The sequence below is a fragment of the Rhinopithecus roxellana genome, chromosome 17 (genome assembly GCF_007565055.1).
Source record: "Rhinopithecus roxellana isolate Shanxi Qingling chromosome 17, ASM756505v1, whole genome shotgun sequence".
Lineage (NCBI taxonomy): Eukaryota > Metazoa > Chordata > Mammalia > Primates > Cercopithecidae > Rhinopithecus > Rhinopithecus roxellana.
In genome coordinates, this window is record NC_044565.1 from 57,358,485 (window position 1) to 57,374,574 (window position 16,090).

Genomic DNA, 16,090 nt, shown 5'->3' on the forward strand with positions numbered 1-16,090 from the left:
TTATTTTAAAGTTATATTGATACTTTTTTTCTGTTTCTTTTTTCAGAACAGTGTGGGCTTATGAAGTAGAATTTATGGGTATGTGAATCTGGCAGAGACTTACATGGAACCACTAGGGAATATTCTAAAAGTAGGTTTTCAGATGGTTAAGGTTGTCTATGTGTATACTGAAGCTAGAGGAGAGTTGGAACATGAAGGAAAATTGGATGATCCCAACGTAGAAGAACTGCTTGTTAGTTTGGAAGCTTGGAAGTTTTGAGGGAGTCAGTAAAGGTTCTGTGTCTAAGGATTGATGACTGATGTGATGGTGACAATGAAGATGTATCTTCTTTTTATGAACCTTTCTTTTCAGATGATGCATACCCATTGAAGTAGAACTAATCTGCTGTCCCTCCAGGTCTTAAAATCAAACTCAAGCTCAGGTTTTTTGTTTGTTTGTTTTATTTTATTTTATTTTATTATTTTAATTTTTATTTTATTTTTTATTTTTTTTGAGACGGGGTCTTGCTTTGTCACCTAGGCTGGAGCCCAGTGGTGTGAACACAGCTCACTGCAACCTCAACCTCCCAGGCTCAAGCAATCCTCTCGCCTCAGCCCCCCAGGTAGCTGGAATTACAGGCGCACACCACCATGCCCGGCTAATTTTTTTGTATTTCTTTTGTAGAGACAGGGTTTCACCATGTTGCCTGGGGTGGTCTGGAACTCCTGAGCTCAAGTGATCTACTCACCTTGGCCTCTGAAAGTGCGGGGATTATAGACATTGGCCACCATGCCTGGCCCTGGAATATATTTTCTTAAACACTGGCTCTTGCCTAAAATATCAGAAGGAAAGGGGAAAATGTAAATACGTATAATTGAATTGTTCCTTTGTGCCTTTTGACTCTTAGTCTATAAGGTAGTTTTTTGGGGGAAATTATTCTTGTCCAAGAGTTTCCTTAACAGCACAGGGTGTTATAATTTCTTATACAATGGTTTTCAAACCTTTTAGCATTGAAAAACCTTGAGTGAAACAATATATAAACATGGAAGCCGTAGTGAGAAAATCATTATCTCATGTATTTGAGTTTATAGTTTGTGTGAAATGATTATGAGGATACCATGCTTTCACTTATCTCTAGACCACTTGCTTTGGAGATATCCTAGAACTACTATAACCAATCTCAGAGCTATGTGATGACTGCTCTGTGCAGTCTTCACACATTAATCACTGGTTTAGAAATTAACTTTTAATTGATGTGATAGCAAAGACAAGACTGAATTTCAGACATTTAAATGTTAGAATGGAGGGGATCTTTCTAATCACCTTGTTCATGCCCTTGTTTTATGAGAGAGAAAGCTGAGTTTAGAGGAACGCACATTCGCATGGCCTGGTAGGTAGAACTGGAAATAGAACTTGCGTTTCTTCACTTTCAGCTTTTACTCTTTGGGCTGGCTACCTTTGGAGGATGACTCTCAGGTCCAAATTGCGAGGCCAGACAGGAATGCTGGATAGAGCTTAGCAATGGTAAGGATGTTGTTTTTTCTCTTTAATTACTTACTGTTCAACTGGAATTACCCAGGGAACAAGAGTTTTCAAAGAAGAAGCCACATGTAACCAGACCAGCAGAAGAGTTGCTTGGAGATCTGACTTGCTCTTTTTTCCTACTCATATCACCATTAATTCTTCCCTTTACTCTTAGTCTTTCTTCCAGATGCTAATTCCTTCAGGTCATCGTATTAATGCCAAGAATGCAAGTAACTGTTAAAAGTCGAGTTAAGATGTGGTCATTGGGCCTGAGAGATGCTAATTGCCTGCCTCCTTCAGTACTGCCTTTCCCAGGTTCTGGTTACAACGGGGTGCGATTCAAAATGATGTGTACAACTTCTGGGCCTTGTCCTGCCCACCCTGTCCCTCTTCTCTCAGACTGGAACTTGAATGTGGTATTAGTGAGCCTATTGCCACCATTAGAAAAGTGTAATACTTGGGGAGTGGCAGAACAAGACAGAGGAACCTGGTGGCCTTGGGAAAGACAGAGCCCACCCTCTCCAAACTGCCCGTTATAATAACTTGATGTTATCTGAGCTGCTCATGTTTAGCCCTCTTTGTTACAGAACTTTAGCCTCTACTCCAACTAATATATAAAACAGTAGAGGCCCTTCAAAGTCCAGAAAATGCTAAATATTAACCTTCATGTGATAGTATTTGTGATTCAGAGCTTCCACTTGTCCATTCTTTAGTGCAGGAATTTTTAAGTGTACTCACAGATCTGGTGTCTATAGTTGTATGTCCGTCTTAGAACCTCTGTAAACAGAAATGTCAAGACTTGCCCCAGCTTCAACACATGATAGACATGGCTTGAGATCTTAGGAGCCTCGGCGCATTCCTTCTTACTCACCATCTAGTCTTCCCTGCTCATTCTCTTTAAAGCTACCTTCAAGCTTTGATTGCTAGAACTTGACTTTCATAGTGACTGAAGTGGTTTAGGGGAGAGGCTGTTTCAAATCTTAATAAACTGAAGTGTTCTGCTCTAACTCAGGTTTCTGTCTTTACTGTATTACTAATTTAAGTCCCTTACTAGGACAGACTCATTTAAGCGCAACAAGTTATATTTCATTTAAGAGAGCACAGAAAACCAAATAAAGGGACCAGATGCTTTCATTGCCTTGGGATGTTTGCCTTAAGATAATTGATTCTAAAGGATTCTAACTAGTGGTCTTAGTTATGAGATTGCTAAAACCTTTCTGTACCTCGTTCTTCTATTTTTTTCTTTTGTTTTGTTTTTTGAGACAGGGTCTCACTCTGTTGCCCAGACTGGAATGCAGTGGCATGATCTCAGCTCACTGCGATTTCTGCCTCCTGGCCTCAAGCTATCCTCCCACCTCAGCCTCCTGAGTAGCTGGGACTACAGGCATGCACCACCACGCGTGGCTAATTTATACCTCATTCTTAACATATCTTTTCCTGTTAGATATGTGGAAATTTCAGACTAGAGTAATCCCCACTCCTCCTTACTTTTTATTTATCGTCCGACTTCCAGAGAAAGTCATTGCTAACATTTTGGTTCATTTCTTTTTTCTGTAAATGTTTTGGTCCATGTATGATTCTGTATTTTTATTTAACATAAGCATTTTTCTTATAAATACTTTAGTGGCTACATAATGCATTGAATGTACTATTATTTGTGGAACCATTGCACTCTTACTGCTCATGAGCATTGAGGGGAGTTGGAAAGGATGTGAACTTTATAATATTAGTCTTGGATTTGAATCTGGCTCTAACTCATACTAGAAATACGACAGAAGGCAAGGTCCGTTAAGCTTTGACTTCTTTATGAAAACGGTGAAGATAATTCACATCATTCAGGATCATGTTCAGTATTCAGCAAAATATCTAGTAGATGCGGGGGGCACGTGTACTGTATAGTTACATTTTTTGTGTTAACACAGAATACTGCAGTGAACATCTTCTGTCTTTTGAAATTTCTTAAACTAGATTCCTAGAAATTGGATTATTGAATTAAAGAGTCTGAATGTTATGAACATTTTTCAGAGTCATCAGATTGCTTTCTGAAAGGGTTGAGCTGGTTGACGTTAACACTAGCAATATAGGAAGAAGGCTGTACAATTTATTTTACAAACTGAAATAAGCTTGTTGCACTCAGAGTTTACTTTCCTGATGTCTCTTCGTATGGTATGTGAATTAGTGTGGTGAGTAGAGGTAGTCTCACATCTTACATGCAACTTCTTGCCTCCCATGGGCTCCCACTCCTGGTCCCACCATCATCAGATAAACAGGGACCTAGACTAGACTTGTTTTAAATAAGGTTGCAGGCTTTTTTTTTTTTTTTTTCATTTCCTAATTTTTGTCTTTAAAGGTAGAAGTGCATGTGGCAATGACTGCGAACTGCCCAGATTAAAAAAAAAAAAAAAAAAAAAAAAAAATCTGGTTCCTGGCCAATTCCAAATGGGCAAAGCTATTTAATCACATTCCTCTCCTTGTTCTGACTTAAAAGGGAACTACACACTTTATTTCAATTTGAATGAGATGTGTAAAATATCAAGAAAGTATAGATAAATATAAAATGAGATCCCTGGTAGGTAATTTTATCATTTCTCTGTAGATGTTGACAGTTTCTAAAGTACTACCAGGAATTTTTTCTAAGTGACCTTATTTGGGAGGAAAAAGGAATATGTGTCAGAAGGGAAAAAATGTAGTGGAACAGGAAGGAAAGGGAGGGATGCTATTTTGCTACTCCAAAGTAATTGATAGAGGATTCCTTTGGAGGGAGGAGTGGAGGGGGAATTTTTGCAGTTGTTTTCCATTCTACTGCTTTAAATCATTACCTTTCATTTAAACTCATTTAAATGTCTACTGTTTTCTGATAGATTCCACTCTTTCTGGTCAAAAGTATTGAGGGAAATTTGAAAGACAAGTCATCAGGTAGGCCTGGATTTGATCCCAACAATAGTTACTGACTTCTAGAGCTAAATCGCATGCAGAGATCATTAGGTATAAGATGGGAACCAGGAATCTGCATTTTAACACATTCCTCAAATAATTGTGCTCATGCAGATGGACCTTGAACCACAATTCAAGACACACTGTTATAGAGAAATGACTCTTAGAGCTTTTATTCTCACTGCAATCTTTTACTTGAGGATTTGGATAAGATCGAAAATGACATCTGAAAGACAGAGGCTTGCTGTGTTAGAATCATGTCTCCTAGTCCACTGCCTTTGGACCCAAGATGTCCACCTCGAGTTCTGCTTCCTTAGCTTAGTGGTTCTCAACCCCAGCTGCACATTAAGGTCACCTAGGGTACTGTCAGAGAAAATACCGGTGTCTGCACTTCACCTCCAGAAATTCTGACTTAATTGTTCTGGAGTGGGGCCTGCATGGCCTCAGTGATGTTAATGTGCTTCCAGGCTTGGGAGCAGCTGCCTTAAACTGAGTCTGACTCTAGATGTTTCTTGGTCCTGTTGCAAATCCTTGTGTCCTCTGCACCCGCCCAAGCTAATGTGTCTTAAGGTCACATATAGTTAGACTCAAGCTGGAGCCCTTGCTGAAATATTATGGAGTGAGGATTATTGTAGAGAAATGATAGAAATTGTAACGTATGTCATTTTTCAACAAACTGGTAAGATTACTCACCACCTGTAGCCTACTCAGAGGCTACTCACCTGTAGCCAAGTGAGTTTAATTCCCTTCAAAATAGTCGCTTTGGGGATTGAGGCAAGTCTTTTTAAGGATGTTTCAATTTTTCAAAATCCATTTGGTCTTTTCTCTCTTTTTGTTTTAGACGTTGCTACTTTGTTTTTATTTAAAGCATTGCCACTGCTTTAGACAGGACCAGTTTATACTCTAAAAATCACTGGTTTAACCTAGTATTTTACCTCACATCTTGTTCTCCAGCTGGGTAACTCATTCTGTTCACCAGAAAAGACTCTGGTTGGTTGCTAGTTTTGTGTTTCCTTGAATTGAATCCCATTCTAAGGATAAATATTTGCTGCTGCCAAAGTAGGACTTTGAAGAGGCAGCCAGAGGATGTTTCTCTGCAGGGCAATAATTGGGTGTGAAGGGCTTCCAGTTTTTTGTGGTGGATTAGAGTCTCGGGGAAGACACTCGGAGATAGAAAATCCTGATCAGAACAGGGGGTTGGAGTCAAGAGAGAGAGGCCAGTAGGGACAGGGTCAGTTGAATGTTGGAGCAATGATGTTTGATAATGAATTTCCATTTTCCTTCTCTACATCGTGATTCTCTTAATACCTTCAGATGTTTGCTACCGAGGTCAGCAAGCAGGTCTGTCAGTATGACTTGGGTATGAAAAGGAAAGCTCTTTCTGTGTTTAGACAAAGTAATGCTAGGAACAGAGTGTGGGAACTGGTTAGGATCCTGTTCTGTGGGAAATTGGTCCCTAATGGTAAAGGGACCAGCAACTTCTCTGGAGTAGTAGTCTAAAGCTCGGAAGAGTGACAGTCAGGCTTCCTGGCAATCAGGCTTTGTAAGCATTCTTAAGAATCCTTAGATGTGTTGGGGAGAGAACTGGCTAACTTACAGACACACAGGCTGATAGCTTGAGGTATTTTGTTTGGCTCTTAAAGGCTAGCAATTTGGAGACATTGGCTTATACCCATATAATGAAATTCTGTTCACTTAAAATATTAATGTTAATTCTATTGGTTGTAATAAAGTCTACCATATACTTCTGTCCATAAATTATTAATCATTTTCCCACAGTTGTTGGCTTACAACCCAGCACCAAGAGAATACTTCCTTACAAAAGAACGCAAATGCTTGGGGCCCTCAACGCCAGCCTTCATGGGGTGGTGATTCATTATTTCCCAGTTGAGTGCACCAGGTGGCGCCGGTGTCACAGGAATACCCACAAAGAACACGGTGCTGGTGTATTTTTACCACTTGGGGTCACTTAAGGATTACCTGACTTCCTTTTTTTTTCATCTGAGCAAATCACAAATTCAAAGGAATTATTTCCCATTACATTTGACAGAGGCTGTGGTCTTTTCTTTCTGGATCCCGAAGGCCAAGAAATGAGCATGAGGGTTTTGTTTTTCTGTGAGTTGGCCCCATGCAGTTTGTGCTGCAGTGTGTTCTCCTGTCACAAAGCACTTGCACATCCACCACACCAGCTTGCTCCTGGGCTCAACACTGGGGACTTCTCTGTACAAAGAACTTCCACACTTGTCAAAATTGCCTTTATGCTAATTGCTGTGCTCATTAACATCTCCAGAACTTGGAATGCTTTTTCTCAGTCATTTCCTTTGATTCTGCCTGTCTCTGAAAGCCCAGATTGAATGAAATCAGGTGGAGTATCATGTCAACAAATCACTGCTGCCTGCTAGTCTTTCTGCCACTTACACAGTGGATCAGGCATTACGGCATTGCCCTTCAAGAGCATGTTGGAGATTTGTGGAATGGTCTTCAACTGACTTTGCCTGCTTGGGGGTGGGTTTGGGTGGGAGGTGAGGGCAGGATGTGTGGGCTTAGACCAAATAATGAACCTCATCACTTCAAGTAGTAGCTCATGGCTGCTTATTTGAAAAGCATAAGTGATGATTGGACATCCCAAGTGATAGTCTTACACAATCTCCCCGCTAGCCAAACAGGGAGATTTGGGATTTTGGATTAAGAGATACTAAGTAGAAAAACAGCCAGACGTGATCTGTCCTTCTGCCTTCTGCTTTTCTCCAAAAAATAGCTTCTTGGGTGGGAGCAGGAGAAGACTTGAGTCACTGTTCAAGAGCAGCCTCTTCTGGTATAATTTATCCCTATGACAGGAGCCCATTTGGCCTCTACCATTTAAGATTTGTTATTAATCCATGTCAACCCCCATTCAAGAGCCTGTGATGGGCCTTGACTGTGTTTAAATCCAGACTAATCTGGGCACTTAGGGCCCTCTAAAATCTAGTCCCAGCCTTCCTGTTCCTATTTCCCATATTCCTCAGTTCATATCAAATCTGGACTCCTTATTCCCCTCCATATATAACAATGGATAAAATTTATTACCCTTTGCTATATCAGGTACTGTTCTAAGTGTTTACCCATCCTAACTCAATCCTCACACCAACCCCAGAAGACAAATTTTATTGGTGTTCCCATTTTCATAGATAAGGAAACTGATGCACCAAGAAATTAGTGATTTGCTGAAGATCACGTGACTAGGAAGCAGTGGAGCCTGAATTAGAATCCCGGCACTTGTCCACTACTCCCTGCTCAGTCCTGCTGCTGCTGCTCAAAGACCTCCCTGCCTTCTCCTGCCTGTCGAAATTTCATCCATCCTTAGGGACCTGAGTCACTGCCACCTCCCTTGTGGGGGCATGAGAACATCATGCTTTTGAGTACCAGCCACAAGCCAGATATTTTGTATTTTGTTTCATGTAAGAGCCAATGCTATCATTTTTTGCAGACAAGGAATCCAGGCCCAGAGTAGTTAAGTCTAAGAACCCCAGGTTGAGGGTTTTTGTTTTGTTTTGTTTTGTTTTTGAGATAGAGTTTTGCTCTTGTTGCCCAGGCTAAAGTACAATGGCATGATCTTGGCTCACTGCAACCTCTGCCTCCCGGGTTCAAACTGTTCTCCTGCCTCAGCCTCCTGAGTAGCTGGGATTACAGTCATGTGCCACCATGCCCAGCTAATTTTTTGTATTTTTAGTAGAGATGGGGTTTCACTATGTTGGCCAGGCTGGTCTCGAATTCCTGACCTCAGGTGATCCATCCTCCTCGGCTTCCCAAAGTATTGGGATTACAGGTGTGAGCTACCATGCCTAGCCCTAGGTTGAGTTTTTTAGGCCCCAGAGCCTGTGTGTTTCTGCTCTGTTGCTCTCTCTCTAGGAAAGCCTTCTAGTACATCAGCCTTTGTCTCGTCATTATACTTTATAATGCAGCTTTTAATTTTTTTCATTTTTCTTTTTCTTTTTCTTTTTTTTTTTTTTGAGATGGCATCTCACTCTGTTGCTCAGACTGGAGTGCAGTGGTGAGATCATGGCTCATTGCAGCCTGGACTTCCTGGGCTCAAGTGACCCTCCCACCACAGCCTCCCAAGTAGCTAGGACTACAGGTGCATGCCACCGCACCCAGACTAATTTTTTAAAGTTTTGGTAGAGACAGGGTCTCTCTATGTTGCCCAAGCTGGTCTCAAACTCCTGGGGGCTCAAGCGATTCTCCTGCCTTGGCCTCTCAAAGTGTTGGGATTACAGGTGTGAGCCGCTGTGCCCAGCCTGCAGCTCTTAATTTTTAAAAACCACTGTATGACTTTTTTCCCCCTCTGTGTTTCCAGGTGGGTTAAATTCTGCTTTGGTGAAGGGTTTCTGGGTGGGCTTATTTTTCTCTCCCTACAGTGTGCACAGTGGGTGTACAACAAATATTATGATTAGCTTTTCATAAAATGGAGAGGGTCTATCAACCTAACCTGGAAGAAATGAAAGTTCCTATGTGGATGCTGAGACCCAAAACAGAAAAACACCTAGTGACTTTTAACCCTGAGCAGGAATCACTATTCCATGGTCCTATCCAGGACAGGATGGAAGACCAGGATGACTTTCAATGGGAAAATACAGGTTTTGGCTTCTTCAAGAAAACCTTGACCAAAGCCTGAGCCTGATTTTGAGCATATGGGCCCAAAGCTCCAGTTTGCTATGACTGAGTATTCAGTGTTATGGTGGACCGACACTTGTACAGAAATATGTGAATTCATCATGGTTATTTTTGCAGCATTGGAATTGGCAAACTTCCAAGTCAAGAACTTTCTGCCTTTGCAGCTCTTGGTTATTTGAGGCTGGATGACTCACTTTGTGTAACATCCTCTTGTTTTCCTCCTTTTCCTCCCCGGGGCCCCCTCCCACCTGAGGAGATCGGCAGGGGCAGGGAGGGTTGTGGAACTCAAGCCACTGTTGGCGGCTTCTTTTCAGTTAACATTTTTCGGGGAAGCCATCTTTACCCCCCTCTTGCTCCTATCAGGCAGGTCACTTCCCTCTTCTGTATCCTCAGAACCTTTTGTTCCTTCCTTTGTTAGAGTGTTTATCTTCCGATATTTTATTTAACTGCTTCAATAATAAATAACAAATACATAATAAAATTTCCCTCAGTGTCTCTTTCTGGATAGAGTAGGGTGTTTAGGATAGGTCTGGTTTCAGTATCCTCAGTACCTGGGGCAGATCTGGCTGAGAAAAGGTGATTTGGTAAATGTTTGTTGAGTTGGAAGGAAGTTTAGATGAGTGGACAGGTAAATTACCACAAGAAACTTTTGTGAAGGGATTTTAGACACCAGCCAGCATAATTAGGGTGAGAAGTTTTGATGTGTTAGCTAGTTAATTTTTCTTTTTTGGGCAGGAGATCTGCACATGCTGAAAATTAGGCCACAGAAGTAGACAGGTTCTAAGCCTTGTCTTTCTCTTTAAGCAGCGTTTGTGTTTTTCAGGCTGAAGTGATGCTGGCTTAAGCCAGGACAACCTGGTTACTTTAGAAGGAAATCTCACCACCACTGTCCTGCACTCTCGTCAATTCATTCTGAGACACAGTAGCAACACCCACAGGTGGAAGGCTGTGCCTCGGGGCTTTGCGCTCTTCATCTCCTCTGCAAGTCAGGAATATTTATTTTACTGGATGGAAACAGATTCAAAGAGATGAGGTAACAATTGAATAGTAATACTTGGAGACTTCAATACACTGCTTTCAATAATGGATAGAACAACCAGATGGAAGATCAGTAAGAAAAGAGAAGACGTGACCAAGTCTATGGACTGACTAGACCTAACAGACATCTATAGAACACACCACCCAAGAGCGGCAGAACACACATCCTTCCCAAGTGTACATGGAACATTCTCCAGATAGACCCTATGTATAGAAGTCAATAACAGAAAGAACTTTGGGAAATTTACAAATATGTGAAAACTAACAGCATACTACTAAACAACCAGTGAGTCAAAGAAGAAATCACAAGGGAAATTAGGAAATACTTTGAGATAAATGAAAAGGGAAACACAACATAGGAAATCTTATGGGAAGTAGGTAAAGCAGTGCTTAGAGGGAAATGTATAGCTATGAATGACTATATTACAAAGGAAGAGAGATCCCAAATCAATAACCTAACCTTCCGCCTTAAAGCACTGGGGGAAAGAAAAAAGAACAAACTAAACCCAAAGCAAGCAGAAGGAAGGAAATAATAAAGATTAGAGCAAACATTAATGCAATAGAGAATAGAGAAACAGTTGAGAAAATCAACAGAACCAAAGGTTGGTATGTTGAGAAGATCAACAAAGCTGACAAACCTTTAGCTAGAAAGAGGTGAGGTGATTTTCCCAAGGTGACTCCAATAGCAAATGGCAGAGCCAAGATTCCAAAGTAGGACTGTCTGATGTCAAATCTGGGGTTTGTAGCTTTGTCTCCCACCTGGACTAGGAGTGTCTCGAGGATCAGGAGCTTGTCTTACTCATCTGTACATCCCCAGTGCTTTGCTCTGTGCCTGGCACACGTAGGGGCTCAGGAAATATTTGCTGAAGTAAAATGAAAAGTAAACCTCCTCCCCACCCTTAGCAACCATCTGTGTGAGATGATAAATTATGCTTCCAATGCAGATCGAGCTGAATTGCACTATTTCTGATGAGAAAAGCTGAAAACAGCAAACTGCTTGTCCTTAAAAATAAACCCTTCAGCTTCAGAGATTTGGCCCAGAAATGAACCGTGTTATAGCTCAAGCCCTGAGATTGAGTTTATTACCCTGGAGCCAGGGGTGATGGAGTTTGTGACTGGAGAGAGAAACTCGATCACCGTGACCTGGCCCCTGGATGCACAGTGCAGGCTGGTCTGCCCTTGTTCCCCGTCCTGGGCCCCGGAGGCTGAACACCACTCACGGGAGGGTAAGTGGTGTTTCATATCATAACCACTCACCCTCTGACTCCGCTCAGAGGGACAGCTGATCCCACAGAGCGCAAGACACTGAATCTTGTCCACAGACCGATAGAACAAGGGTTCAGCGATGGCTTCCCAGCTGAGTCAGACCAAGCCAGACCACATGGAGCCTAGCTTCCTGATATTTCGTAAGGGGTGAAATGTAAAGAATGTTGACTTTCATTAACCCAAGTATGTATCGATATGTCCTGAAAGGCTGGGAGGAGAAGGTGATCCCAGGTAGATTCTAGAGCAGGATGCTACCACATGTTCAGGCTGGAGTGACATGGTCAGCTGTCCTGGGGGGCAGGGGAGGACACAGACCCTTCACCAAATGCCATCTCTTCTTGACCTCACAATGGCTCTGTGAGGAAGGCAGGGTGCAGGCTGCTTGCCCATTTTTCAGAAGGACAAGATGAGGCCCTTAAAAGTTGCCCTACTCACAGCTGGTAGAAAAATGAATCCAGTTTTTTGGACTCCAGCATCTTTCTGCCCCCTCCCCACCCGCCTCCCACCTCTTTGGAGGCTTACGGGGCTTTGTATACGTTTCCCACAAAAAACATGCACTGCTAGGTGGGACGCGGGTGCTGTTCACATTCGTGTGTGGTTTTCCCTGTCTTATATGCAACAGCTTCTTTTTCTCTTTTCTTAATTTAAAGGTGACTCTTCTGGAAGCCCCCAAAGTGGAATTGACCCTAAATTGAAAAGAAGATCTTTCTAGGGCAAGAGCTTTGTTCTTGTGAATTTTCTGCCTCACCAACCATGGGGAATGTGAGCTGGGGGGGAAAAGTCTGTTAAAGCTGGTCATTCATTTCAGGGGGCCGAGGAGCTGTTCTGAAGGAGCAAAGTCTCCTCATGCTCTTGGCCTTTTGATCTACTCAGGTTCTGTGGCAGGAAGACAGGGAGGGATCCCTGATCACCCACAGCCCTCCCTGCTGCTGTGGAGGCAGCATGATGATGCGGGGTGGAGCTGGAATTAAAAATAAAAAAAAAATAAGCTTGAATTCTACTTTAACATGAACAACCTCTAATATCATAAAATGAGTAAAATATTTTTTCCCATAGAAAGTGATGAACTGCCACATGTACTTTAACCAGTTGTAAAATGTCTTCTTCCCTGTATATGTGTCTCTAGCTGTATGCTGCCACAATATCTGGCACACATGCACTGTTCCAAATGTTGGGTTTAAAAATTTCATTTTATGATTAGAATAAAATAGAGAAATATTATCAGTGAATATTAATATAGCATTTAGTGACACAGCAGTTAGGATTAAGTTCAATTACATACAGCAGTGCACTCAAAATATGGTGGCTCAAATACAAAGGATTTATTTTCTTCTTGATATATAAAAGGTGTATTTGGGAGTTTTCAGATAGGGTATAAACAAAAAGAAAAAGAAGGTGTAGAGGCAGGCAGTCTGGAGCTGGGAGCTAGTAATGTCAGCCCTTCATCATCAGAGATCCCAGCTCCTGGCTTTCCACTTTTCCATGCTTAGCTCATGAGGTCCATCCTCAGAGATGCCGCATGATCTCGCTTGCTGCTGGAGCACAAGCCATCACATCTGCATTAAGGACAGCAGAAAAGAGGAAAAAAGAGAAAGCCAAAAAGGAGCTCCCTTTCTGGTTGTCTTCCTTTTAAAAAGTCTTCCCAGAAGTCTGATGCAACAGCTTCTACATACAGCTCATTAGCCAGAACTTGGGGCCACATCTCCTCAAGAGAGGCTAGAATATGTAGGGGGTTTTGTTTTGTTTTTTTAAGTCTGGGAAGATTGGGGTTCTGTGTCTAAGCCAGAATGGAAAGTCGGATGTTGAGGAGGCAACTAAAGGTCTCTGCAGCATACACATTACGTAAATATGTGATGATGCGTTCATGTGAGTCTCATGTCCAGGCATGTGCGTTTTTCTCACCAAATTTATTCATTCATTAGTCATTTACTCTTCATGGAATCTGCTTGCAAAGCACTGGACTGGGTGCCATGCACACATAAATGAAGAAATGAACACCAGGCCCCTTTCTCTCTAGTGCATGGGAGCAGATGGGAGAGAAGGTGCAAGTAAGAGTCACAAGTGCAGTGACAGAACGAACACAGAGGACCCAGAGCTCCTGGCCCAGCCTGGGGGTTCAGGGAAGGCTTCTAGGTAGAGGTGACAATGGTGAACCTTGAACGATGAGTAGGAGTTAGTATCTAGAGATAGGAATGCTGGCATAATTAAGCAGGTGTGTGTCAACTAATCCGCTTGCTAGCATGCACCATGACAAAAAAAAAATTCTCAGACAGACCCTCTGAGCAATTTCTGCTTCACTAAGTTGGTATGAAGAGTAAATGAGAGACTTTGATTTGCATCAATCTAGGGACCTTCTGATTACAAATGACAGAAACTTCAACTCTGTCTTAGGCAAAAAAGGGAATGTATTTGCTCACATAGTGGAGAAGCCCAGACTCAGGCCTCAGATGGCATTTAATCCAGGGTGTCACATGGTGACAATGTAGCTTGGTTTCGCTGCCTTCTGGATTCCCTAGTCCACTGCTCTCTGTGTTGGCTTCATTCTAAGTCTCAGGCTCAGAACTTTTGAGTCCAGCAAAAACTGAGAGCTGCTCTCGTAGAAGACCCAGGATATACTATGACAGTTTGAAGAGTTGGATCATATGCCCAGTCATGATCAATCACTCTGGCTGGTGAAATTTGGTGTGCAACTGGCCAGACCTAGGTCAGATGCTCATTCCGTCTGTAGAGCTGGGAGCCCCACTGGAAACTAAAAGAATGAGGCTGGAAGATGGTCCCTGAAAGGGATTTGGAGAGCTGTGGTTAGAGGAAAGGGGTGTGGAGACTGGGTGGCCAAACAACACATATCCACTGCTACTAGATATTGGTCGGTATGGAAGGTGTTGGTGTGGACATTTACAGATGAAGATGATAAGGTTCAAAGAGGTTAGGTAACCAGCATCCACAGCACTGAGTGGCAAGTGATGACTGGATCCCTGGTTTCTTTGGCTGCAAATCTTATGCTCTTGCTACCCACTGCTACCTCCCAGCATCACACTGTCGGATTCCATGCAGTCCCATGACTTGGTGGTAGGGGCTGACCTGCCTGGATTCAACTGAGTTATTTGCCAGGGCAGCCATGGTCAGCCAACTCCTGGCGTGAAATAGACACTTGAGGGCCAGGTGCGGTGGTTCATGCCTATAATCCTAGCACTTTGGGAGGCCAAGGAAGGCGGACAATCAGCCTGGGCAACATGGCAAAACCCACCTCTACAAAGAATTAGCTGGGGGTGTGAGTGTGGTTGCCCACGCCTGTAGTCCCAGCAGGGCTGAGGTGGGAGAATCACCTGAGCCTGGGAAGTCAAGGCTGAAGTGAGCTGTGATCATGCCACTGCCCCTCAGCCTGGGTGATGGAGTGAGACCCTGTCTCAAAAGAGAAAAAGGAAAAAAAGACACTTGATACATCATTTCGGAATGAATAAATGACTCTGTCCTCAGTCTGTGCTGGAAACCGTAGTACAGAGTGTGGGGCTGAAAATCACGAACTTGTTTGAATTCCATAACGTCACAAGAGAAACAGGAAAAGTGAAATTTGCCCTTCTTTTCAAGAACAATGGCCATTGCTTGACATTCTTTGAACTGTCAGCAATGCCACTTCACCTCCTTTCTGGGGTGCATTTTGCATGTGCTGCTCAGCAGGGCCACGGTGGCTGCCGATGAGGAGTTGTCGACAAGGGGACTAGCACAACTGGAAACTCCTTTGCATATTTCCATGTCCTGGGCTCTGGCCTTCATGTGGTTGCCACTGGACTTTATAAGACAGCATGAGACAAGCGGCCCTCCCATGCTCACACAGCTGCTAGAGTCCCAGCTCAAATGTGGCATTCGAGACTCTGATCTGGCCCCCGCTCAACTGTCAACTGCCATTCACTAGGTCATTCCGATTTTTTTTTTTTTTTTTTTTTTTTTTTTTTTTTTGAGACGGAGTTTCGCTCTGTCACTCAGGCTGGAGTGTAGTGGCATGATCTCCGCTCACTACAAGCTCCACCTCCCGGGTTCACGCCATTCTCCTGCCTCAGCCTCCCGAGTAGCTGGGTCTGCAGGCACCCACCACCACGCCTGGCTAAGTTTTTTTTTTTTTTTTTTGTATTTTTAGTAGAGACAGGGTTTCACTGTGTTAGCCAGGATGGTCTTGATCTCCTGACCTTGTGATCCACCCACTTCAGCCTCCCAAAGTGCTGAGATTACAGGCGTGAGCCACTGCACCCGGTCATCTTTTTTTTTTTTTTTTGAGACAGAGTCTTACTGTGTCACCCAGGCTGGAGTGCAGTGGCGCCATCTCGGCTCACTGCAACCTCTGCCTCCCGGGTTCAAGCGATTCTCCTGCCTCAGCCTCCTGAATAGCTGGGACTACAGGTCCGTGCCACCACTCCAGGGTAACATTTGTATTTTTAGTAGAGAAGGGGTTTCACCATATTGGCCAGGCTGGTCTTGAACTCCTGAGCCCAAGTGATCTGCTTGCCTTGGCCTCCCAAAGTACTGGGATTACAGGTGTGAGCCACTGTGCCCCACCAGTAAATATTTTTTAAAACTCTAGTGTGTATTCAGCAATTCCATTTCTGGATCTCTAACCAAATGAATTGAAAGCAGAGACTCAAACAGATACATGTCCACTGATGTTCACGCCTTTATTCACAATAGCCAAAATATGGAAACAAC

At 43.0% G+C, this 16,090-nt stretch overlaps 1 long non-coding RNA gene across 1 annotated transcript; it reads left to right on the forward strand.

The window, feature by feature from the left end:
* Positions 1–3: 3 nt before the first annotated feature.
* Positions 4–12,354, forward strand: LOC115894243. Its single transcript, XR_004054282.1, has 4 exons — positions 4–130; positions 1,414–1,504; positions 9,912–11,352; positions 12,043–12,354. It is a non-coding gene; the product is annotated as an uncharacterized LOC115894243 (long non-coding RNA).
* Positions 12,355–16,090: the final 3,736 nt, after the last annotated feature.